The following is a 13,085-nucleotide window of genomic DNA, read 5'->3' as shown; positions in this document are numbered from 1 at the left end:
ACATTACCTTTTAACATCACAGATGAATGTATAATTACACAATGGATTCCCCTATTCCATCAGACATAATGAAGCTCTTGTTTACCAACAAGTGTTTTTAATATTAACAAATCAATTAAGTAATTTACGCTTAGCTAAACCCTGGAAAAACCCTTCGATTATCTTCATCGGACAATTAACTGCCATAGGTGATCTTACACCATGGTGACTGATAATAACACAGTCAGGTGAATACATGAAAAATCATGTGATTATATAATCGATTGTTACTGGTCAGTGTATAATGGTTAACACTGTAAATAAAGTCAATCTCCCGAATGATTCATTGACCTTTTTAACTTATAAAAATATATAACATAAAAATCTAGCAATATATAAGCAGCAAAAAGTAGCAATATATAATCTTAATTATAAAATTATTTATTAGAGAGGGGGGAAAAGCACTGTTTGATCCAAATCAATCCAGGACATACATTAGTATTGTCAAAATTCATATCAGCTGGCTTTGAAACTGGGATCTTAACTTTCACTATATCCTTTATAGCCAAGGGAGCCATTAGGACACAAAAAACCCTAAGCAGAGGGCCAGATTCTATTTTATGACTTTCACTGGTGCAGCTGGTGATAGGAGTAAATTTATCTTGTGTGAAAAGGAATCTCCTTTGCCTTGTGTTTATTGTGAAAGGTTGAGGAGTACTTACACATTAGGACTGCAACGCAATCTGGGTCGCACTGCTTGAAATCATAACCACTTATCCTGAGGCTGAGCTTTTCTCCATGAGCCCCTCGCTGTTGGGGATCTGCCAAGCAGAGCAGAGGAAAATTGGATAGAGAGCTCTGTCAGTGATAGCGGAACATCTTGATGACACTTTGGGTAATGTATTTTGAAGTCTCTGTTATTCTAATGACCTTGTGCGATTTTTGCTTTAACCACCATTACAATTACATTTTACTTTTCGGTCACAGACCGGGGCTCGGATGTCCCAGGAGAAAGAAAGAATTGCTCAATTTGAGTCGCTTTTTGATTTGCACAGAAGAAAATCAGGCTCCTGGCAGCTTTTGCTTAAAGGATATTCTGTTTCTACCATAAAAGAATAAAATATTTTCACCAAGTCAATAAATCTAGTTTTTCTTTATATCATATTCTGCACTTCTTCCCAATTATGCAGACTGATTTATTTTCTTTCTGCATTGTTGTTTACCTTCACGGTCAGAGAGATGAGAAGGCGGTAGTTGTGAAGTAAACAGTGACTCTTTTGAAAAGCCTGCTGAAATTACCTTTTCACACATTACCAGAGCCTGACAGGTTGTTAAAACACAGATATTTTATCATCCAATTTCCATGGCTTCATAGGCAAAATGTGAGAAATGAGCAATGGGAAAAAAGAAGTAAGGTATTTCCATTAAAGCTAAATCTCATATGAAAGGAGTTGACCAAGAATTTGCTCTTATCGAGTGTAGCACTCTCCTGTTCATATATATCACCTCTGTTGAAGGATGGTTATTTGTCTTTGAGAGCTGTTTGCTCAGTGGACTGAGAGAGTTTCATTTCAGATGAGAAACACAACAAAACACATGGGCCTTACTACCTATTAAAGTTCAAATTCAAAAGAAATGGACAGGGAGTCAAAAACACCCCCCCAAAACATTGTGAATTAGATATAAAAATTTTACAAATGATCTCAATTTAAAACGTCCTTCCTCCAAAATAATATCAGTGACATGCTTTTAATGGGTGCTACATTTATTTCTAACAGGCAAGTAACAATAATTTGCTTAGAAATGTTCTCGAAATGTTAACGTATAAATGTTAACATATGAATGATAACATTTCTATAGAAACAGTCTGTTCACAAAAACTTAAATATAAAATAAGCACATAAAATATAAATATAAAATAAGCACATAAAAAATATGTGGTAAATGAAATATACTATATGCACAAAATGGAACATCTAACTTTTCGAAACACTTAAGTCACACAGTTGTATAGGACATCTTTGAATGCAGTAGCATAAACAAAGAGCTCAGTAGCTCAGTGGTTAAGATGATAAAATTCTAATCAGAAGGTCATGAGTTCAAATCCTACAACAATTAAACTGCCACTGCCATGAATATAATAATTGTAATTTGCTCTGAATAAAGGCATTTACAAAGAAGAAAAATAATTTATTTTAGCTTCTTACTATTTTTTGGTGGGTGGTGAATTTAGCACTGATTGTAAAAGAAAAACAAAGTAAAAGGTAAGGATTTTTAGTTTGTCTAGATATTTTATTTAAACTACTTTGAGTTATAAGAAACTATTCTTTTAATTGTGACATCAGGTCTACAAAAATGGCATTAAAAAATTAGGCATTTGATAACACCAGCATCAGCAAACATGATGTTTACCCGGTCAGTCTGCTTCTTTATGCTTGAGCAAAACTTCACCTAGCTAGAATTTGGAAAATTGCAGTGGTTGTTATAATATAATATAATATAATATATTATAATATAATATAATATAATATAATATAATATAATATAATATAATATAATATAATATAATATAATATAATATAATATAATATAATATAATATAATATAATATAATATAATATAATATAATAGAGTTTTTGTTGACAAGGTATGACAAGGACAACAGAAACAGCAATAAAACTATAGTGTATATATATATATATATATATATATATATATATATATATATATATATATATATATATATATATATATATATCCATGTGTGTGTGTCTACCTGATTTTCAAGTCAATAGTTGAGATGAAAGTGCCAGAGTCACAGCTTTCCCAGGCCTTCACAGATGAACAGTGCTGTACATAAACGCAGACCATTTGCAAACGGAAAGCTGCAGTGCACAGACTAAACAATGCTGACCCTAAGCCTGACCTATCCCGTCGCCATGGCGCTGTTGTCCCTGTGGCCCCAGCATTCAACCCCAGCCTGGTAATGAACTCTAGAGACTGGCTCTGTCTCCTTTGTGGAGCCCTACGCAAACTGTGTGTAATCTATACAAGTGTAATTTCCTCATGAATTCAAATCTCCTTTTATGTATGCTAAAATGGGCAACCTACAGCTGAGTGGCTTTTCTTAGTACAGAGTACAATTGAACAGAGATTATGTTTATTCACGCATATGCTATAATAATTATTTAGAATGAGATGGAAAGGAGCTCCATGATAATGATCAGTAAATAATTGACAATATTTTTCAGCCATTGCACACAAATGATATCTAAAGATAAAAAATGATATAATATTACATTTGAGTCAGATATCGCTCAGTCTAGATTCTTTTACTTTTTTTTTTTTTTTTTACCAAATTACCCCAAGGCTGAACTGAACCCAAAAGGTCAAACCACATAAGACCAAAAAATACCTAGAAACACCTATTCCACCCCCACAGGGAGAGATTACCAATGCCTGGTCTTTGTCACACACCAATTCTCACGCCTGCCATGAGGGTAAGCTGTTAGAAAAACAAACCCTGTGTTGTGGGCTCATTCTTTTTTCCTTTCCTTGTGGAATTTGTTCAACTTGTGGATCTTGCTTTGCTATTCAATATTCAAGTCTATACACGCTGGTACTACTCGGGGCTTAAACTCATATTGCACATTTGGTTGAGGTTTACTGCTGAACCCTTACACAACCTATTTAAAAGAAAAATAAATTTACATTAAACAGGCTTATTTCAAAGCAGCCTTCTCAATGCTGGATCACATCTGAATCCTGGCCTGAGGGCACATCATTAGTTGGAGAATCAAAATTTCTAATCCTCCATGACATATCTGACTCGCACGACAAAGCATCTCTGATGAATTCAAAATCTAAGTCATGTTCTACCAACCTGACCTAATCTTTACAAAACCCAAAAGAGAAAAGACTCTTTAAGGATGCTTTCATTGATGGTCTGTTTGAAAAGCCCTTTAGAGCACAGGGCAGGGTGAATCAGATTAGAGACGTTTGGAGGTGAACTATCAAAGCGAGCAGCACTGCAGGTTTAATAGCTGCAGCACAAGTAGCCCTAAACAAGCTGGAGGCCCGTTGACACCCGGCGGCTCCACGCCACTGCACTGATGGGGCCGCATTGATGTTCGGATTAGGGCACGCCTCTGTGATCAAGTGCTCAAACACTAGATAAAAATGAGAGAAACACCCTTTAATCCTCCCAAACTCCCCTTTAAATAGGATTTTAAGGCATATCGTCTCAAGTGACTTCTTTTTACAATGGCCCAATGTTTAAGGATTAATTCAGATGGCATTTCAGACGTGGATTTGTTAGATTTTTGGACAGCTACAAAGTGTGTGTACAGAAGGCTGACTTACTTAAGCAATTATTCTGATGTGCTGGTCAGCTGCCAGTGTTGGAGGGAGGCAGTGTTCTTTTCTAATCCACCACATGGAAAAAAAAAACCAAATATGTATATGTACATTCCAAATGCTGCTATATTGCACACACTGGTGTATGTAATACAGTTTTATGTAATCAGTCATACCATAAATCACAAAAACAATAAGCTTATGTATACTGTATACTGTGTTTATTAAGAAAGCATAGAGTCTAAATTATGTATAAACAATATGTTTTACTGCCAAAACTCTAAGACTCCAGAAGTCCCTGCAAAGTTAGGTTACATTGTCATTATCAAATGCTAATTAATACAACTGACTCAGGACACTTAATTCTCTTACAGTTTTTCTTAGTTGCTTTGGAGCATCATCCTTAATATTTGCAAACCAGTATGTGTATTTTCAAAACAATTTCTACAAATAGCACAACACATTGGATTTCTTGCAAAAGCTTGTACTTTTCTCAAAATTCTTAGTTCATCTCTCAAAAGTAAGTATTTGTGTCAATGTCATTCCCATCACAATGAAAAGTCCCTTTGTCATTGTTCACAAACAAAATCAACAAAATGTTTGTTCATGTTGTCAGTATGATGGCACAAAGTTTCAGGATTTCTTGAGATAAACTATAGTTTGGATCACAGTGACTGAAAATGCACAAAATTTGACTTCCTTCTGTTTGGCATCTATAAATTTCAGCAGCACAAATATGATTGACTTTTATTGATTGCAAGAGATCGGACAGGATGCACACTTTTACTGTACTGTACTATTGTTCGTTAGTTTTTTTGGTTGTTCATACATTTTCAGAAATTGTAATTCTATGATTTACTCTTTCTGTATACGCTCACCAATTGAAGGTTCACGGGATTCACCTTTGACCTATTTTAGAAAACTAGTTGATCATTGGTTGATCCAATGCCGCTCAATCACCTTCATTAGTGAAATTCAAGATGCACCTGCACAATTCATCAATTCAAGTCACATTTACAAAAAAAAAGTTTAATAGACATTTTAGATGACAGATGATAACTGGTTTAACCATTTTGCATTCAATGACTTATGCAATGAACTGATGCTGAAGACTATTTAGGTAAAATCAGTAATATATATTTTGATTAACATGACACAACTGATAACAACTGATATTGTAGGAAACAGCAGACTATTGTACACAATCGATTAAATGAATGTACAAAAACCTTCGCAATTTGATTAAAGCAACAAGAAATGTTCTTATGATGAGCACAAATGAATAAATTATGTGGAGGTAAAACAGGTAGTTTTGAGAATTTAATTTATGATCTGACAAATGCTCTAAAGCAACCTAGAAAAACTGTAATAAGTCAATGTGAGATGAAGTTAAAAGTCATTACTTCTTGAAAACAACTACCTTACTGACAGGATTAGTTGGGTGATTTAAGAAGTCATATAGCATACCTTAATAAAGGATGCTCCAATGGGCTTAGTTTGATGCTTCATATATTTATGTAAAAACTGTGAAGCTATCTTTCCTAAAGAAATTCCTGTGGCAAATATGTACTGACTGTCACATTTTATACTTAAGATTTTCTTTTTTGAATGTGAACTAAATAAATAATCTCCTGTATTAATTAATATACATTTGTATTCAACTTGTTTAACCATTTATTGAAAGTCATAGCTTATGTGTAGTGTTTACTCTACATATCCCTATTAACTGTTCCTAATATGAGGAGGTGGAAGCTCAGTGGTTAAGGCTCTGGGTTACTAATCTGAAGGTTTAAGCCCTGGTATCGCCAAACTGCCACTCTTGGGGCCCTTGAGCAAGACCCTTAACCCTCAGTGCACCAGGGGTGCTGTATAATGTCTGACCCTGAACTCTAACTGAAGAAAGAATTTCAGTGTGTTGTAAAAACAAATTTGATAATTATAAAGCACTTTTCTTTCTTATTAATGACCATTTACTATAGAAACCATTACACATTATAATAAGCACATAAGTATGAACCTAAACCTTGTTTTTGCTATTGTCAGGGCTGCTGACCAGTCAGACTAGAGTATTTTACAGGCAGTAATTTAAATTTGTAAAATATAAATCATGTTCTGTGTGAGTTTTTGCATTAGCATTTGTCTCCCTCTGTTGGATTTACTAAATTCCATCATTTTATGAGATAATCATCATTCTTTGTAAGAAACGTCTTTGACATTATAGTGCAAAGATGATTAAAAATAATGCTGCCGATTTTAAAAACCAAAGGTTTATAAGCTGCAAGATGTTGGGTGTTGATCTAGTCTAACGTGTCCACTTTTCTGACAGGCCTGGAGACATTAATCATGGGGCTGAGTGGTGGCTTGATGGAGGCAGGGGGCTCTGATTACATTCTGATTAAGGCCTAGTGTGAGTCTCTGTGTGTGTGCATGTGCATGGGAGCGTGTGCTGTGCTGATTACATCCCCAACACCCAAAAATGTGTCTTCACATCAGCTTGGAGAACCACAGGAAGCCACAGAACACCAGTGTGTGAATTTGTTAGTGGGCCACTTAAATCGGGTTGTTTATGTTGATCTCCACAGGAAGAAACCTGAAGAAAAAAAGGAAGAAATGGAAAGGGAAAAAAAAAATCAAGAACTGTCCTATATTTCTTATAGTCTAAAAATACGAAAAGGGACACACTTAAGTAAGTATGAAATAAAAGACTACTTCAGTTAAGATTTCTGCATAACTGACATATTAAGAGCATTTTCTTTTTCTTTAATATGATCTAAAATTCCAAATCAAGTCTTAATTAAAAGGGGAATATAATTTCCCCCATGCATCCCTCAGTAATCCTCATCCAGATCCATGTCACATGTACAGTTTTAACAATATAATAAAATAAAATCAACTTTAAAATTTGGGCTATATAATAAGTACATACACTGTATATATTCCACTCTTCAATAGTTTGTCATTACGATTCTTCTGTAAACAAGGTCAAGGCCTTTCTTGTCTAGATCCTTTTTCAGTACACAAATCCCATGCACTGATGCCCAAATTCAATTTCCATGCTGTCCCTGCTGTGTCCATAAACAACACCGGAGAGCATCTGGGGCAATTTATGCGCATTTAAATTGTCTGGAAAAGGCACTTTGTAGTTGTCACAATCAGTTGAGCATAGTCAAGGCAACATCTCTGTTTTAATGCAGCTATTTAATCTACTCTTATTTTCCAGTTTTTGTCTGAATGGCTAACAACCTCCAAAACACAGAGAGAGCTAAACAAAAACAATGCTGCCTTGTAGTGAGATCCTATACTAGACTATTTTAAAATAAACATTTATTTTTCATTGTGTTGTCACTGAAATGCAGTCACAATAAACAAAGATAAGGCTTGAAATCACCTTATTCACCCTTCTGCTCCTTTAATCACTTATTTGTTTAAGTAACCTTTGAACTTAGAATAGGTATTTTCCATTGCAGGTCCCTGATTGGCAATGAATAGTGTCTGGATGTGCACTGATACGCATAAGCCTTGTGCAAGGATTTTTTTAGTCTTGTGAGTTAGCGACAAAGCAATTGCAAAAATCAAAAGAAACACACTTACACAAGGCTACCAGAATCCTGCATTGCAAAAAAGAGAGAGAAAAAAGATGCAGTGTGTGTAATAGAAGCTGTGAAGTCAAAAGGTCACAGTTAGTTTTGAAGGTTACTGTTCAACCCATTACTCTTGGGTAATGAAGTGCTCCAGCTCCATGTGACACCATGCTGGCATTTCTGGCCGTCCCACACTCAAAGCAGCTTTCTTTGTTATCAAAAGGCCTAAACACAAAACTTGCCCTCATTGACCTGGCTGTTACCATGGGACAAGTCAAACAGACATATATCTACCCATGCTCTATAACCTGGGGCCAATGCTGAGTGTAATTATACATCAGGCACACAGTCTGGCCTGGCTCTTTATAAACACAGCTATACCAGTGTATTCTCAACACACTTGCTTTTACACTCTTGTACATTTTTTTTTCCCCAATCAATTTTTTATTTTGTTTGTCTGTTTAAACATATATGCAATATTCAACAACAATTTTCATAATCCATAATGTAATTATGTATGGTTTTATGTGTGCAAGTATATTATAACAAATAGCGTCCACTATTAAATATCTTCTCTACTGAATAACTTAAAGAAATATAGAAATCATATAGTGAATTACACTTTTGTATTGTTTTTTTTTTTTGTATTCGTTTTTTGTTACATGTTTGTTACGTATTTGTTACATGTTTGTTTTACAATGTAAAAACAATTTTTTAGCTGATTTAAGAAATGTATAGGATGTAATTAGTTTTCTTTTTCTTGAGTTGGTCTTTTCCAGCTTCCCTACTTTTTGAGATTTGAATATAAGATATACTAAGTGTTTTACTCTTGTACTGTCTTACTATTGTATTCCTTTCTTTTTTCTTCTCTGCTTGATCAGATGGTATTTTCAGTTGGGAAGCTATTAACAAAACATATAACAAGACTTTTATTTACATCATACTTAATGAACTAAAATATAGTATTGGAAGGACAAGGCCACTTCTTTTGTTTTAGTTCACACTAAAGTTCATTTGAACTGTCAGATCAGACAGATATGAGACAATATACAAAAAATATATTTATATCTTAATATGAAGGTTCTGCCTTCAATCTTGTTTTCAGGAGTTCAAATGTTGCTAAAACAAGTTACAATCTGGTGAAATCTGGGAGAAAAAATCTGGGGAAAAAACTGGGAAAAAAAACTGTTCCAGTCCATTGTTGTGTTGACAGTGTTTTTTGGCATATAATGATGAAGTTGCTTCTAATTAGATTGTATGCATTTCTCTGTAAATTGGAAGACAATGTTTCTGTAGACTTCTGAATTTATTTTGCTGCTGCCATCATGAGTTACTTTAGTAAAGATCATCAATCAGTAAAGATTATTTAGTTTGTTTCAGAAGCAGCCACGCAAGCCCAAGTCTTCACGCAAGTCAAGTTATTTCAAGGCTTTATTGTAATTTCAAACATATATAACTGGTACAGTGCACAGTGAATGTACACAGCTGTTTCTCAAAGACAACGCAAAACAACACAGAAGTACACAGGACCACATAAACTATATATGTACAAACAGTAAAATAATTACTAACACAGGGCAATTAGCACAGTGAAGGACAGTGCAGTGAATGTGTATGCTGATTCGTTATTATTCAACAAAGTGAAAAGCAGTGGACTGAGCATGCAGATCTGGAGGGGTGATGTTCATGATCCACACTAACTGATGTCCCCCCAATCCAGCTAAAAAGGAGGCTGACCCATTTCCTGTTTGGCTGTTAGTATCCCAGGTTTTCTTTTTTAAATACCATGCTTGTGCACTGGCTCTGAAAGTTTTCCCTTTTTTCTCAGTTTGTAAATTACTCACTTCTTGTCATGTTATTAAGATATAAAAGCTGAAATTCTGATTCATCATCTCTTATTTATCATCTGATTTCAAACTAAATGTCTTCACTGTGCAACACCAATATGGACTGTATATTATACTCACTTTTAATCACCATATTGTCTGTGTAAAACTGCTATGAGACAATGTTCATTGTTAAAAGTGCTATACAAATAAAAATGAATTGAATTGAATTAAATTGTATATATGGAAAGCAAAGTTCTCTTATTTAGTTAATCTGAGCCTCATTTTGAAGTCTAAAACAGTATTAGTCCACTAATACCTTTATAATGATACTGTCCAAAGTAATTGTCTTTATTCTCGTTCTTTTCTTTTCTTTTCTTTTTTTTCTTTTCTTTTCTTTTCATTAATCATTTGTAGTAATTTGTGCAAATCGACCACAAGATGGCGCTAAACATTAGGAAATGAATTTCGGCAGCACGTTGACTCTTTAGTGTGAATGTGCAGTTGCTAAATGTCGAAGAAGTGAAGGAGATGCAATGTTCCTTGTGCATCAGGGAAGTTAATAAAAAATTTGCCCTCGGTCGTGTACTATACAAGCAAAGGAGTTTCAAGGGGGAATCACAGTGGAAATTCCTCACAAATGATGCTATGATCTTCAAACAACAAGCAGAACCAGACCAAACTTTTATCTGTATAGTGTACATATAAGGAGCCTAGATTAAATAATAACAAGGGTTTTTGAAAAATAATATAGTCAAAAACAATGAGCTCTATAATAAATTCCAGATTTATTTGATGAACATTAGTTAAATTTGTGCAGTAATTTTGGCCAAATTTGGCATCAATGAGGTTTGAACATTCAGTTCAGTTAAGCAGCCAAACAAGATAATAACTGTAATAATTAAATAACAAATTGAATGCCTGGGATAATGGTGCTTTATCATTTCCATCACAGTTACTTAATTAAAATAATAAATGAATTTGGCAACCACTGGAATAAATTATCATATAAATCCTATCATACCACAACAGCAATAATATCCAATATGTAATATTGCAGTTTTGCACCTCATTGTTAATAATGCATTTGTGTAAAACTAAATTTATTTATTAAAGGTTGTTAACTGCTGTGAACATTCATTTGATCCCTACTTTAAGGTAAAAATTTTACTGTGCTGTAATGTTATAAAGATTATTCTAATTTGATTCTTAAAATGTGTTGATGCTGCTAATTTACTATATCATGTGCTGTTTCACTGACATAAGAATGTCAATATTTTGTTCTATGAATGATGTGATTTCTGAGAAGAATCGAAAAAAGTTAGGTCTGACCAGCCAATTGTAGTTAGTTAAATGAAGCACTTAAAACAGATTTATCATAAACTTGTTTGATTCAATTGAATTCAAGGTTGCATGCCTATTACCAATCTGAATTTACAATTTAAATACTTTACAGCAGAAGGGCTTCCCCTTTCAGCAAAGATCAGAAGTAAAATCCTGTTCGTAGGCTAAAACTATACAGCATACAAATGACAATTGAGAAATCACATACATGACATTATACATTCTTTCAGGCATTCTGTTATCCCAGATGTACTTTTATGAATGATTTTTTTATCCCATTAAATCTTAATTTAAAGCAGCTGGAAAACTGCAAAAAAAAAAAGGGGGACTTCAAGAGAAAGAATAGGTTGGCAGAATGTGTATGACGTTTGAGAAGGGGGTGGTAGGGCTGTAATTACATGCTAGACTGTAAAGCACACCACCCCCAGGCCTCCAGGGAAGTGCTTGTAAAGGAAGGAAGGAAGTCATTTTTGAAGCCTAAACAGAGAAAGCCTAAGGAAACAAAAAATAGAGAAGAAAAGAGAACGAAAGATAGAGAGTTTGGGGGATTGGTGTGGTGGGTGGGTGTCAGTTCGAACAAAAACAGATAGACAAAGTACAAGAAAATGTAAATGTGGCATGGAATTATGGAAGCATTCAAAGCAAGAGACACAGTTTCCAAGTTAGGGGAATAGAGATAGACAAGCAAGGACAAGGTGGAACGTTATAGCTCATTGTCACACAATGCACTCTTAGCCTTTGGCCATGACTGTCTCCACACCGAGGCTAGGAAGGATGGAAAGTAACTCAACTTAGCACAGAACACTTCCTGCAGCACATGATCAGCAACAACTCCTAATAGGTCTCATTTACTTTATTTCAGGATTAAAGAAGCAGCATGTAACATTAAATGTGCTTTGTAGGGAGCCTTTATTGCAGTCAATCTGTCCTGTGTGAGGAAAATGTCTATACTATTAATCTATAAACAGGTTCTTTATCTAAAAATGAGAATGAAATTCTTTGACATGTTCTACAAAGAGGATTTTTTTACTGGCATTGTAAACAATACAGACCTTTTATTCGTGTCCAACAACAAACATGAGGATATGGTTCCCTAGACATATTTCAATTAACTGAAACGATATGTTTCTGTGAGTTACTTGGTTCTGGCATATTGTAAGCTTATCCATAAGAACCTGGTGTACAAATGGCCACAGTGTCCAAGATTGAAACTATTTCTAGGTCAATTACCAAGCAACCTAACAGCAGTCACAAAATGACAATCAAGATAGAAAAATCTTAGTGTGAGATAATTACATAGTAAAATTAATGTAACTATTAGAATATCAAGATGGAATTTTAAAGAGTGCTTTGGTAAGCTGTGTTTAAATGGTAAATCGTTTTCACATAAGCACTGCTTAAAAAGTCAAATGGAAATATTTGCACTAGTACTGGATCCATTTAAATCTTGTGTTTGGTTGGTAATGTTGTTTCATGGTTGATTCTGTTGAACCCAGTGCTGTAAAACAGTGGGGGAAGTGAGCAGACACTGCCAAGTCCTAACATGGAGGCACTATAAGGAACTTTGCAAGGGACAGACGGGTATCATGTTCACATTTGTTTCAGATTTCAGCCATGTAAACAAAGGGAGACAGGCAGACACGCCGGGGCCCGTTTAAATTAGGTCCCAATAAGATCTGTTGAAACCACCCCTCCCTCCCTCCCTCCCTCCCTCCTTCCTCCTGCCCTGAGCTGTACATAAAGCCCAAATCCTTTGATGCGCTCCAAGTTTGATTTTGCCAACAATTATTGTTTTTGTAATTATTCCCTGGTTTAAGTTAGCAAACGTGCAAGGCTTTTGGTGGATTTCGGAGGTGTGGATGAAGGCTTTTTCTCATATGATTTAGCTTACCTTAAAGTCCACCCTTCAAAAATAACGGCTATAAATAAATGTCTATTTCAGCTTTTCAAAATAAAGCAACAACAACAACAAAAAAAAAGCCTTTAAATAACACAAAGA

Source organism: Silurus meridionalis, chromosome 2 (assembly GCF_014805685.1).
Source record: "Silurus meridionalis isolate SWU-2019-XX chromosome 2, ASM1480568v1, whole genome shotgun sequence".
Classification (NCBI taxonomy): domain Eukaryota; kingdom Metazoa; phylum Chordata; class Actinopteri; order Siluriformes; family Siluridae; genus Silurus; species Silurus meridionalis.
Note: the sequence above shows the minus strand (reverse complement) of the source record.